The sequence below is a fragment of the Humulus lupulus genome, chromosome X (genome assembly GCF_963169125.1).
Source record: "Humulus lupulus chromosome X, drHumLupu1.1, whole genome shotgun sequence".
Taxonomy (NCBI): domain Eukaryota; kingdom Viridiplantae; phylum Streptophyta; class Magnoliopsida; order Rosales; family Cannabaceae; genus Humulus; species Humulus lupulus.
The window spans coordinates 262443701-262456438 of NC_084802.1; positions in this window are offsets into that span (position 1 = coordinate 262443701).

Sequence of the window (12738 nt, forward strand, 5' to 3'; positions counted from 1 at the left end):
AACTGAGCTCATAATATCTTTTAGCATCTTCTCATTTAGGTGGAAAGCTAGCTGCACATTGTTTAAGAAATATTATTAAGCAAAAGAAAATTATAAAATATTCATTAATTTATTTCAAAACATGTAAAGCGTCTTACATTGACATCTTTCCATAAGCTATACAATATTGATTGGGGAACATTGCGCCAATTGTTTATGTTAATTGGCACCATAGTTTTGGCTTGCATTCCTAAATAACACTGAAGCTCTCTATTTGGGGTCTTGATTGATTTCCCTCGCCTGTTGAACCTCAAATGGCGTTTGATTCCTTTTATTTTATCTGCTATAATCTTTGCCAATCGCACTATGCTTCGTGTACGCTTATGTGTCTTGATTTTACCTTCTATGTTCTCTTCACCATTATCTCCTTCCTCGTGGTCATGAACATCCATGGAATCAACACTTGTCGGCTCATCCATGGAATCAATATCAACCTGGTCATCGACATCACCCTCTAAGTGCTCCTCAAGATGATCATCAGATTGGTCCATGATCCTATCAACATAGGAAGCACAAAATATTACAACATAGGAAAAGTTACATGTGTGACAAAATTTTAAGATTAATATTGTAAATTTAAAGTAAAAGATAATATGTTATGTCATTAATAAAAATGAAATCTTACAATCCAGATTCCATCACCGTCTTTTCTTACATATGGCCCAATAGTTGCTTCAGCTCCCGTAAACTCAGGGATATTACCACTCTCCTTTTTTTTTCTCCAGAAGTTCATAATTCAACAAAGTCACATTGATAGTCGTCGTCCAATTTTCATCTTGGTTGTGAAGCAAGCACTATTGACCATCTTGATGAAGTAGGATCATCAACGTAGAGCACTTGATTAGCTTGAGTTGCCATTATAAATGAGTATTCTTTATGCTCTGTTTTCTTCAAATCCACTTAAATGAAGCCTAACTTTTCTTTCTCCACACCATGTTTGATATCCACCCAATCACACTTGAACATCGGCATCCTAAATTCACGGTAATCAAGCTCCCATATTTCTTGGATGACACCAAAAAACTTCATGCACCATATATAGGGTTTTTATCACGAGCACTATACACTTGTAGGGTTTGAGCTACAATACTTACAGCACTATTTTGGGTGACCCTAACATCATCACAGGCTTTAGTGTTGAACCTACACCCGTTAATAAAAAATGCATCGTGCTTAATTTCCAATCGAGTTGGACCTAATGAAAGCCATCTCAAAGTTTCAGTTACTACATGCAATTCTTTGGTCAACTCTTTTTGAATCTGCATTAATGAATAATACTTTAATAACACCTTACCAAGAAACCAATGTTGAACCTAAAGTAAGAAAAACACCTTATCAAGAAACCAATGTCGAAAGGTACGAAGATGCTCATCTTGAATCCACTTTCTACGTTTTGTTCGATTTGCCCTATTTAGATATTGTAGATGTTCTCTGGATTGAATAATATTGTTACTACAAATAACTCAAAAAAAAGGTCATGGTGGTTTAAAGAAGATTAGATTAAATAATTTACTTTATATAAAGTTGAACCTCAACCATATTCTCCAAGACATATTGATGAGAAACCTCCCAATCTTCTATTTCCATTAAAGTAGGTTTTCAATCGTTGATACACTTGTTTTCATTAAATTCCTCTATTTCTTTTATAGGAATTCCAATTGAGCCAACGTTTAGCATATACTCAGAACAAAACCCAACTACTTCTTCAGATATATAAGATTCAACTATACAACCCTTTGGACGATTTCGATTCCGCACATAACCCTTGTAAACATTCATTAACCTCTCGAAAGGGTACATCGATTGAAAACAAACTGGCCCACACAAAGTGACTTCTCTAACTAGGTGAACCGCTAAATGAATCATTATATCAAAGAAAGATGGAGGAAAATATTATTCGAACAAGCACAAAGTCTTTGCAATTTCTAATTGAATAATCTTCAACTTTGATACATTAATAACCTTGGAGCAAAGGACATTAAAGAAAAAATACATTCTTGTAATAGCATTTCTTACATGGTTTTCTAATAAGCCTCGAATAGCTATTGGAAGCATTTGCTACATTAACACATGGCATTCATGAGACTTTAGACCCTGTAGTCTACGTTCTTTCAAGGAAACCAAATTCTGAATATTCGATGAAAAACCATCTGACACCCTAATCTTTGCCAATGTATCACAAAATTGGCGTTTCTCATCTTTTTTTTTTTAACATGTAACATGGCGGAGGTAAGTATGTTTGATTCCCTTCTACTTAAGGCGCTAGCTCTTTCTTTAATTCAGACATTAGAACAAGATCACGACGAACATATATACTATCTTTAGTTTTTCCAGGAATATTTAATAAAGTTCCTATCAAACTATCACATATATTTTTCTCAATATGCATGACATTGAGATTGTGTCTCACTAATAAATGTCTCCAATTTGAAAAAAAATGACTTTTTCTTCCAACATGTAGTATTCATGGAATCATCATTCCTCACTTGATGTTCTTACTATGTTTTTGTTTCTTACTATTCTTACTTTTCCCTTTTGATTTGTCTCTACTCTCAATGTCTTCACCTTCTTTGATATTTGGGACTAGTTTTCAAAAACTATTATTTATCAAACAAATCTCATCATAAATCTCTTGACCAATTTTTATTGTGGGAGGCCCTCGCCATTCTTGCTCACCGTTAAAGACTTTCATTTGCTTCTGAAAATAATGCTCTTCATGTAGAAACCTTCTATGCCCCATGTAACAAGTCTTTTTACAAAACTTCAATCTTGTTGTACTTGTTTGTTCCCCACATATTAGGCATCCTTTATAAACCTTAACATAATACCCTGACAAGTTTCCATAAGCAGGGAAATCATTAATTTTCCATAACAGTAACCCTCTTAATATAAAATTTTCTTTACTAAAAGAATCATAGCAATCTACCCCATCCCACAACAACTTTAAATCATCTATCAACAGTGCCAAATAGATGTCTATATCATTTCTAGGTTGTTTAATTCCTGAAATTAACAAAGTCAACATTGTGAATCTTCTTTTCATGCATAAGTGAGGGGGGAGATTGTAAATGCATAATATCACTGGCCAACAACTGTAAGACAAGCTCATATTGCTAAATGGATTGATACCGTTAGCTGAAAGACCAAGTCGAAGATTCCTTAGATCATCTTTGATTACAGACCATTTCTCATCGATTGTTTTCCAAGCTGGCGAATCTGCTGGATGTCATAGTTTATCATCTTTGATCCTTCCATCCTCATGCCATCTTAAATTATTAGCATGTTCTGGAATCCAAAAGAACCGTATAAATCTTGGTATCGGTGGCAAATACCATAATACTTTGGCTAGAATCCCTTTCTTACATTCTTTTCCATCTGTACCTCTTCTCCATCTTGATGTCTTGCATGTAGGGAACTCAGATGCATTTTCTAAGTAGTTGCGGTATAAAACACAATCATTAGGACATGCATGTATCTTTTTATAATCCATTCCTAACGTACACAATTTTTTTTTGCCTCATAAAGTGAAGAAGGCATCTCATTGTCTTTCAGTAAAATCTCTTTCATCAAATTAAGCAACTTCGTGAAACTTATGTCACTCCAACCACTGCCAGCTTTTAAATTGTATAATTTTACCACAACTACCAACTTTGACATAGGTGACCCTGAAATAATTGGTTTCTCTGCATCTCCTAAGAACATTAAAAATTATTCTGGCCTATCCTCAAAATGATCATCTGCATCTCTCACCATCTCTATGGGGTCATCGAACACTTGAGAAAATTCAGTATTTTCAGTGTGTACTTTGGCGGTAGACTCAACTTGTTCTCCATGCCATATCCACTTAGCATAAGTTTTGTCTATCTCGTTGAAATACAAATGAATTTTTTTTCCTTTATGTCCAATTTTTTCAAATTAGAACACTTTTGACATGGACATTGAACTCTCTTAGGATCCACGACATTTTTTTAAGGCTATTTCAATAAAACTCTCAACTATATCCTCATACTCTTTTGATAACATATCTTTCATCATCCAACTCCTACCCATTTTTTTAAAATTTAGGCAGAGTCTCTCCTATCAGTTTGGCTAAAACCCTATGCACGTAGAAAATTCCCAAGACACAATCTTTACCAATTGACATTATTATGACTAATAAAGTAAACAATAAAAACAAACAAAAATAATATAACAAAGACAAATATCATGGAAGGCACAGTGTGTTGGGAATTTATGGCTTATATTTTTTAAATCAACAATGAATAATAGGAATAATTCAATATTACAAACCCTAGATGATAATCAAGAACCATATTCAAAGTATGAATGCAAATCTTGATACTTAAAGAACCATATTCAAAGTATGAAGGAAAATCTTGATGATCAAAGATTAAGTGATTAAATTATTATAACATAAATTTAGAAACATTTAATCATCAATACTAACAATAATAAACACAATTAAAAGTTAGGGTTTTAGAGAAATACAACCTTTGAATTGAACAATTGAATTTTCAAAGTTGGGAAACATCTAAAGGCTTATACATGAGAAGTATCGCTGCCCAAAATCTCTATTCCAAGTCTTCCCATCGTTGCTTAAGCCTTCACCAAGAAGGAATGCTTTAACAAGCCTTTGAAACTTACACAAGTAATGAAATGGTTGGCGAGTTTCTTGGAGAAATCTTATGATCTTTGAGAGATAGAGAGAGAGAGCGGTTAGAGAAAGAGTTGAAAAGTGTGATCAAGAATTTACAACTCTAATAACCCTTATTTATAGTGTTGGTGCTGTCATTAAGTCTAACCAATAGGATTAGAGCTTTTGAACACATTATTTGGAGCTAAAACCACGTAACCGTACGAACTTGTACGGACATGCTAGACGATGCATTGCCTGGCACTAGGTGACACATCGCCTAGTGACAGGCGGTACATCGCCTATAATGGTTTCTCAATGTTTTTCAACCCAAGTGACACATCACCTCTAGACGTGACCCACATGCTCAAAATGTGTCTTAAACACATCCAAATGCTCCCAAACTTTTTTGGCACCCTTAGATACCTCAATGTATCACTTTAGACCAAAAAATATCAATTATAATTGCCTATAACATAACTCATAATTTCACTTCAACTTGAGCGAAATCGTTAATTATTTTGCACCACATTGTGCAAACAACTTAACAATTAATTTAACAAAAATTCTCAACATTCCCCCACTTGGTTAAATATAATCCTCTCTTTTTATCTCAAACAGTATAGGATCATAAAGTAAAGTATCTTTCGATTTGAACTTTACTTTAATTAAACCATTACAAAGCTTTATCTTAATACTTGGTGTTTGAAAGATTGAATCAAGGATTCCTAGTGATAAAACTGGTAACACCTCATACACCTCCACTTGACCAATCATTCCATTTTCTGAAATTTTTGGGGAGAAACTCCAACTCCCATGATAGGTGGCACCGCCTCTAAGTTCACATAGGTGAAGTTCTTACAACATCTTTGCTACCTTTAGAAATGCTTGTTGTACACAACTAAACTTCATTAAAAGCCCTAGGCTTAACCCTTACTCGGTAGCAACCAATACTAACCATCTTGGATGAGACCCACATTTTTTTAGTGTTGAAACTATCCACTTATCAATGACTTGTTCTTACCCAATGAACTCTTTCCCTTGATGTTCACAAGTTTGGAGTTAGGTTGCCGCCATTGGTGAATATCTTATTCTAGGAGTTTCAGTCTCATCCCTCTAGAAGTAGAACTTACTAACCTCTTTGCAAGAGGTTTTGTAAATTGATCCGCTAAGTTCTCACATATATGAGATCGATATGATTCCATCTTGAATCAATTGTCTCACATACTCATGTCTTAGACTTATATGTCTAGACTTCCCATTATATAAGCCATTATAGGCTCTAGCTAATGTGGCTTGACTATCACAATGTATCGATATTGTCGATACCTCATCCTTGGAAATTGAGATATCAAACACTAGATCCCTAAGCCACTCAGCCTCTAGATGTAGTACATACTAACCTCTTCAAATGCATGCTCGTTTTGATATTTATACGCATATGTGATAGACTATTTGAATCTTGATTTTGACATCCTAAACTATTTGGAATTTCCTAAAAATTTGTGGGAGGTCCATTGTAAATACATTATACAATGTCATATAAAAAAATAGTGTTGCAACTTATCCATGTACCTAATATAATAAAAGTACCTATAAATATTGATTGAAAATAATTTCTACCAAATAATTTTTCTACATATATTAATAGAGAGAGAGTACTATTTCTAAAGGCCAATGAGACCTTTAATGTCTTAGGCTTTTATATACCAAATCAATTATCTAATCATACGATACTAATTTTATTGATGCATTTTTTTTCAGAAAAAAGGGATTTAGAAACACTGTTAGGGTGGAGTAATGGCCGGGATTGGTTTAGGCAACTTGGTACTCATGCCCAAGTCTAGGTGACTCGGAGATTGCTTGCCAAAGTTTAGGCCACTTGGGAATTGTGCTCAAGTCTAGGTGACTCGGGACTTGAAAGCCTTTTACAATTTTTGTTCTCGGGAACTCAATATTGCTTCGCGGGCGCATGGTCCTCGAGAAGTGACTTGAGTTCTTGATTTTAGGCAATTTAGGTTTATTTGTTCTTATAAGCCTTGAGACACTAGGTTTACTCTAATGTGCCCCGTATAGGATACTCTAACTAAGTTCCCTTGGTCATGCTTCTTGGGAACTCTCGCAAGCTCTACGACACTAGGTTTACCCTAAGGCGCTCCGTTTCAGTTCCTTGAAATAAATTCCCTAGGTCATGCTTCTTGAGGACTCTCGCAAGCTCTAAGATACTAGGTTTAGTATAAGGGATTCCATATGGGCTCCTCAAACTGAGTTCCTAAATCATGCTCCGTGATCGGGTTGTCCTTGTAGGCTAACTATCCCACTTATGCCCCACAATTGATCAGAGACTGGTCTACGTTCACTTGTCTAGGCCTGGGAGCGAGAACATCCTTAGATAGCAAACCTTAAATAAAAAATTACAAATACAAGTTAATTCTCTTAATTTCATCTATCGTGTATTGTATCTACGATTTTCATTAAGTGCTTGTAGGCTACATATCAGTTGTAAAATTAGAAAATACATAAACAACTTCCATTATTGGGAATACTAGGGAAGGTGTGACATTAAAGGACTGGGGTATCAACTCCTCATTTATTCGGGCCAACTTGTATGTCCCTGGACGTATGGTACTCTCGAATTGGTATGGACCTTCCCAGTAAGGGCCCAACACTCCAACACATGGATCTCGGGTTGCCAGAAAAACCCTTCACAACACTAAGTCCCCGACCTAGAACTTCCTGTCCTTTACTACTTTATAATTGAAATACTTGGCCACCTTTTGTTGGTAAGATGCTACACAGCTGTGAGCTTATTAAGCTCTTTAACAAGGTTCAATGATTCTTGAAGTAAATTATGGTTGGTGGTAGGGACATACGTCATTCGTCAGTGCGTGGAGATGGAAGTCTGAACTTAGAGCATGGCTTCATACCCGTAGGCCATGGAGAATGTCGAATGATTGGTGGAGGTCCTAGTAGTGGTATAGTAAATCCATAGTAATCTAGGTAGCTCCTCGGGCCAGCGCCTTTCTCCTGTTCCATCCTTCTTTTCAAAGTGGCCTTAAATGTCTTGTTGATCGCTTCCACTTGTCTATTTGCCCAAGGATGGGCTACGGAGGAGAAACTCTAGATGACTCCATGCGTTTCACAAAAGTTAGTGAACATATCACTATTGAATTGTAGGCCATTGTCAGAGACTATCTTCCTCAGGAGACTGTAGTGACAAATGATGTTCTTGATAAGGAAGTTTAGCGCCTTCTTGGAGGTGATTGTAGCAAGAGGTTTGACCTCAACCCACTTCGTGAAGTAGACGACTGCCACAATCACATACTTTACTCCTCCCTTTCATGTGGGCAAGGAACCTATCAGCTCAATGCCCCAGACTGCAAAGGGCCAATGGCTTTTCAATTAAGTGAGTTCATTGGGTAGAGCTCGGGGGATGTTAGCGTTTCTCTGACATTTATCGCATTTCTGGACATAATCCATCGAATCGATGTTCATCGTTGGCTAGAAGTACCCTTGTCGCAGAATCTTCTTGGCGAGGCTTTGCCCCCAACATGGTCACTGTAGAAGCCCTCATGTACTTATCGAAGGATGAATTTGGCTTCTTGCTTGGAAACACATCTGATTAGTAGCAGTGAATATCCTCATCTATATAATTTGTTTTCCATGATCATGTACCGAGGAGCCTAATAAAGTAGCTTCTGAGCCACATTCTTGTCCTACGGTAGTTCTCCAGATACTAGGTACTTCATTATTGGTCCCATCAAACCGTCCAAGGGCAGGACCATTTCCACTTCCTCGAGTGATGCTTGGAGAAGCCAACTAGTCAATTGGGACCACATTGAGCATCCCCATGTCCTTGGTGGTAGCTAGCTTTGCTAGAGCATCAACGTTTGAGTTTTGTTCCCATGGAAAATGTTGGATGGTAAATCTCACTACAACAAATAGCTATATTAATAACATAGTAAATGCGCATTATTAAAAAAATGCTACAGTAAGTAAAAAGAAATGAGGTGCTACTTTTTGGGGGTAAGATTTCGTGAGCCCGCCAATTTTTTTTGTCACTTTATTCTCCTACCAAAACTAAGCAACACTAAAGACTTAGCGAAACTAAAGAACTGTAAACTATACTTTACCGCCACCATCCCTTTTTCTCTCATTTTGTTGACTCTCCAGCCTCCACAAGATAGTGCTTCTCCTCCAACTACGACATGCTTCTCCTCCACCAATCACTATGTGCTTCGCCTCCACCTACCACAACGTGCTTCTCCTCCACCCACGATCATACAAGTGTTCTCCATCATCACGACATTCCCTTCCACCCCATCGGCAACACCCTCATCACAGGTGCTCTCTCTCGTCTCTCCCTCACTCTAGTAATGGTGGCCTTTAGCTTTGATTCATATTATATATATACATATATGTATATATACCATGACCGAATATTGAGTTGTTTGAATTCATTAAATAAAATCAGTGGTGGCCAAATGTTTATTCTTGCTATGTAGTGGCTCTAAGTTATGGTGTTTTTGATGAAGTAGTTATTAATATTTATTTTTCTACATGGTCTTTATTTTGGCTCTGTTATGTTGTCTTTTGGTGTTGAGTGAAAATATATTTAATCTTTACTTTTGTCATTATACTTTGTCGTTTTTTATTTATTTTGGGGTTTATGTATTTTTGTCTCTTTAGAGTAAAGAGCAGAGTTTTGGTAAAGAATAGAATATCATTTGATTTTTGGTGTTCTTTTTTTCTATTTTTGCTATGAGTTTGTTGCAGCAGGGCCCCCTGAGCTCGCCCCTGGGGGTCCTCGGGGACCTGGTGGGCATGGACTTGGTCTTGAGGCTCTTCCTGTCTTCTTGAAGCACCACTTGGATGCCCGTCTCTTGCATGGCTTCTCTTGTCATTCCTCCCTGCTCACATTAGTTGCTTAGTAAAAAATAAACTCCATGGAGGCTTAAGCTCACCCCCCAAGCCCTAGGGAGGCTTGAGCTCACCCCCCAAGTCTAGGGAGGTGCAAGTTTGATCCTCGCGGCTTTTCCTATCTCTTGGGATTCCTCTTGGGTGCTTTACTTGATGTGGAATTTTGACATCCACACTTGCCCCCCAGTCTATGGGAGGGTCTTTAGGTGTTCTTGTAGACTCTCTTTTTGCAATCTTTATGACATGCAAGGTATGTTAGAGAATATATTTTATTTCAATGGAAATGGTAAGAAATATTACAACTCTATGCAAAAAATACAATGGACAAGATGATTGATTAAAAAGAGTGTTACAGCTCTATAACTGAAAATACAAATAAACAAAGAAAAGGAAGAAGAAGAAGGGGAAGAAGAGAATGGTGAAAGATATAGCTCTAAACAAAAGATTACAAGTAAAGGAAAGGTGTTTGAAACAAAAGAAAAGAAGATTACAACTCTAAACAAAAGTTACAAGTAAATAGAAAATGAAAATAAGAAGAAAAGAAATAGAGAAAAATGTAAGAACAAAACAATAGTAAACTCTCACTTACACAACCTAAGTGAAGAGGGTTGGGGATCACCAACTTGAACAAGGTTTAAAACCTTTGCTCATTTCCCCCTAACTCAAGCACTAAGGGATCTCTCACATATTTTTTGGAAATGCTTTCTGGAATAATCAAGCCTCAAGGTGTATTTTCCAGCCAAGTGCTTTGTGGATGGAAAATGGTGTGTCTTACAAGTGAGCATTAGGTTCTTATTTATAGGGTTTGAGATACCCCTTTGAATTTCAAATTCCACCAACCCCTATGGATGTTACCAATGTTTAATTGGATGTTTATGGAATTAAAATGGAGATTTGGGAGTTATTTTGTAGAGTCCAAGAACTTTACTTAGCTAATTATTTAGTAGTATTATAGTATGTATAGTATTATCTTGGTAACTGTGGATTTTTGGTTCAGACCGGGAATTATTTGGACACTCATAGTAGTACTTATAGATTTTCTAAGTTTAACCTATAGTTTAAGAATATTAAGTTTAACCTAAGGTTTGATTATATGACTGATATTAAGAATAATATTTATTATTACTATAAGGTTTAGATGAGGACCAATAGAATTTTAAGCACATGTTATGAATGGGTGATTAAAGATTAAGTATTTTGAGGATTAAATTTAATAAGGAGTAAAGTTTGAATGCAATAGGGTCAGTCAGCAGCTTTGAATACGTTGAGGGCTTAGTCAAGGCTGTTTACTCCATTCAAACTTAGCTAAAAATGTGTAATTTCGTGTTTAATTAATCAGTGTGTGCCGATATATCGCAGCACATAGATACGGAAAACACGAGACGATGCACGACTGCCTCGGGCATACTGGCCCAGGCGATATATCGCCTCCTTCAATGTATTTTCAAAAGTTTTTGAATTCTTTTCCACTCAGCCATTCAACCTCTTGATAAGTCCAGCACCTTTTTGAACGAGTCTTCAGCCTCTGCTGAACGATTATTCAAATATTTTTCACCTAAAAAGCTATTATTTTTATTCAAGTAAAATCAAGATCCTTTCATTCCTAAACTCTATAAATAGGACCTAGTACCCAGCCATTATTCACCTTTTACTCTAAGTTCAGAAGCTGCAAGTGCTAGGAGAGTGTGAGAGTTAAACACTTGGGTGGGGAAATCATAAGCTTAATCATCTTAAGCTTATCAAACACTTTGGGAAGTAAGATTTCATAGTATTTCGGTTCGAGGGTTAGATTGATCTACAAGTCCTCAAGGTATTCAACCAAAACTCTAGTTCATTTGTTTTATGTTATTTTCTTTCTCATAGCCTTCTACTCAGTCTCCTAACCTCATTCTTATTTTGGTTAGGAAATCTAAGTTCTTGAGCACATAAGTTTCGGTAAGCATGTTTTTCAATGGTTTAGTCTTCCCATTCCTTTTCATCTCTTTTTCTTCATTAGACTCACTCTTTCTCATAATGGTTATTAGGAGTGTTCCAAAGTCCCAACGCTGTCCACATATCCCGGTAACTTTGGTAAGGAAAATAGGATAGAATCTATATGTTTTATGCTTGTGTTATCTTATGTGATATGTTATGAAACATGTTATAAATATGTTATGAAATGTGTATGTTTGTAGGCTTGGGCATATGACCCATATGACTAGCAAGACCCCAAATAGATTATGGGCATATGACCTACTTAGCTAGTAGGACCCCACTAATCTCATGGGCATATGACTTGTTTAGTCTATGGGACCCCAAGTAATAATGGCCATTATAATAAGTGTATGTAATAAGTGTTATGATATGTCTTTATGTTTATTACGAAATTTATGTTTATGACTATGTGTTAGATTTTCCTTGCTGGGCATTAGGCTCATTCCTTTTTGTTTTATGTGCAGGAAAATAGCTTTAGAGGCGGTAAGATTCGTGGACGCTTAGAGAATGTGTATCGATGGTGAATGGAGTTAAGGAGTCGAGAGTTCGATTTCTCGAGGATGTAGTCTTGTTTTACTTTTTTATGGTTTTACATGTATTTTCCGCACTTTCTATGTAACTCCTTTTTACTTTAAGTTATGTTTTGTTTTAAAGACAATGGGTACCCATATCCTACTTATTTTATGAAAGTAACTTTTGTTTCTACAAGTTTCTAATAAATTTATGGTATTTTCGCAAAATGTAAGTCTTATTAAGGTTTGTATGTATAGTTTCATTAATGGTCCAAAAATATAGAGTAGTGGGCTATTACAGTTGGTATCAGAGCAACGGTTCCTTCGCATGAAGTTCTCCTCGATACACACGCTCAAAGCTCCGAATCTGACCGCCAAGTAAGTGTTTAAGTTACAAGTTATTTTGCCTATGTGTATAGCTAACAACTTTAGTGTTTATGTTTTCAGTTAAGTATGAACGGAGCTTTAACCTACCAAGATATCCGAGCCATTAAGTCCTTAAAAAGAATAAGGGAGCCAAGAAACACCGTAGGAGCACTAGAAAGGATCACTCAAAGATTGCTCTTGTTTCACCAAGAGATAGATGGCCTTCAAGAGGCTAAGCAAATAATGTTAAGATCAACGGAACAATATGTACTAGTAATAAGGCTATTTAAAGAT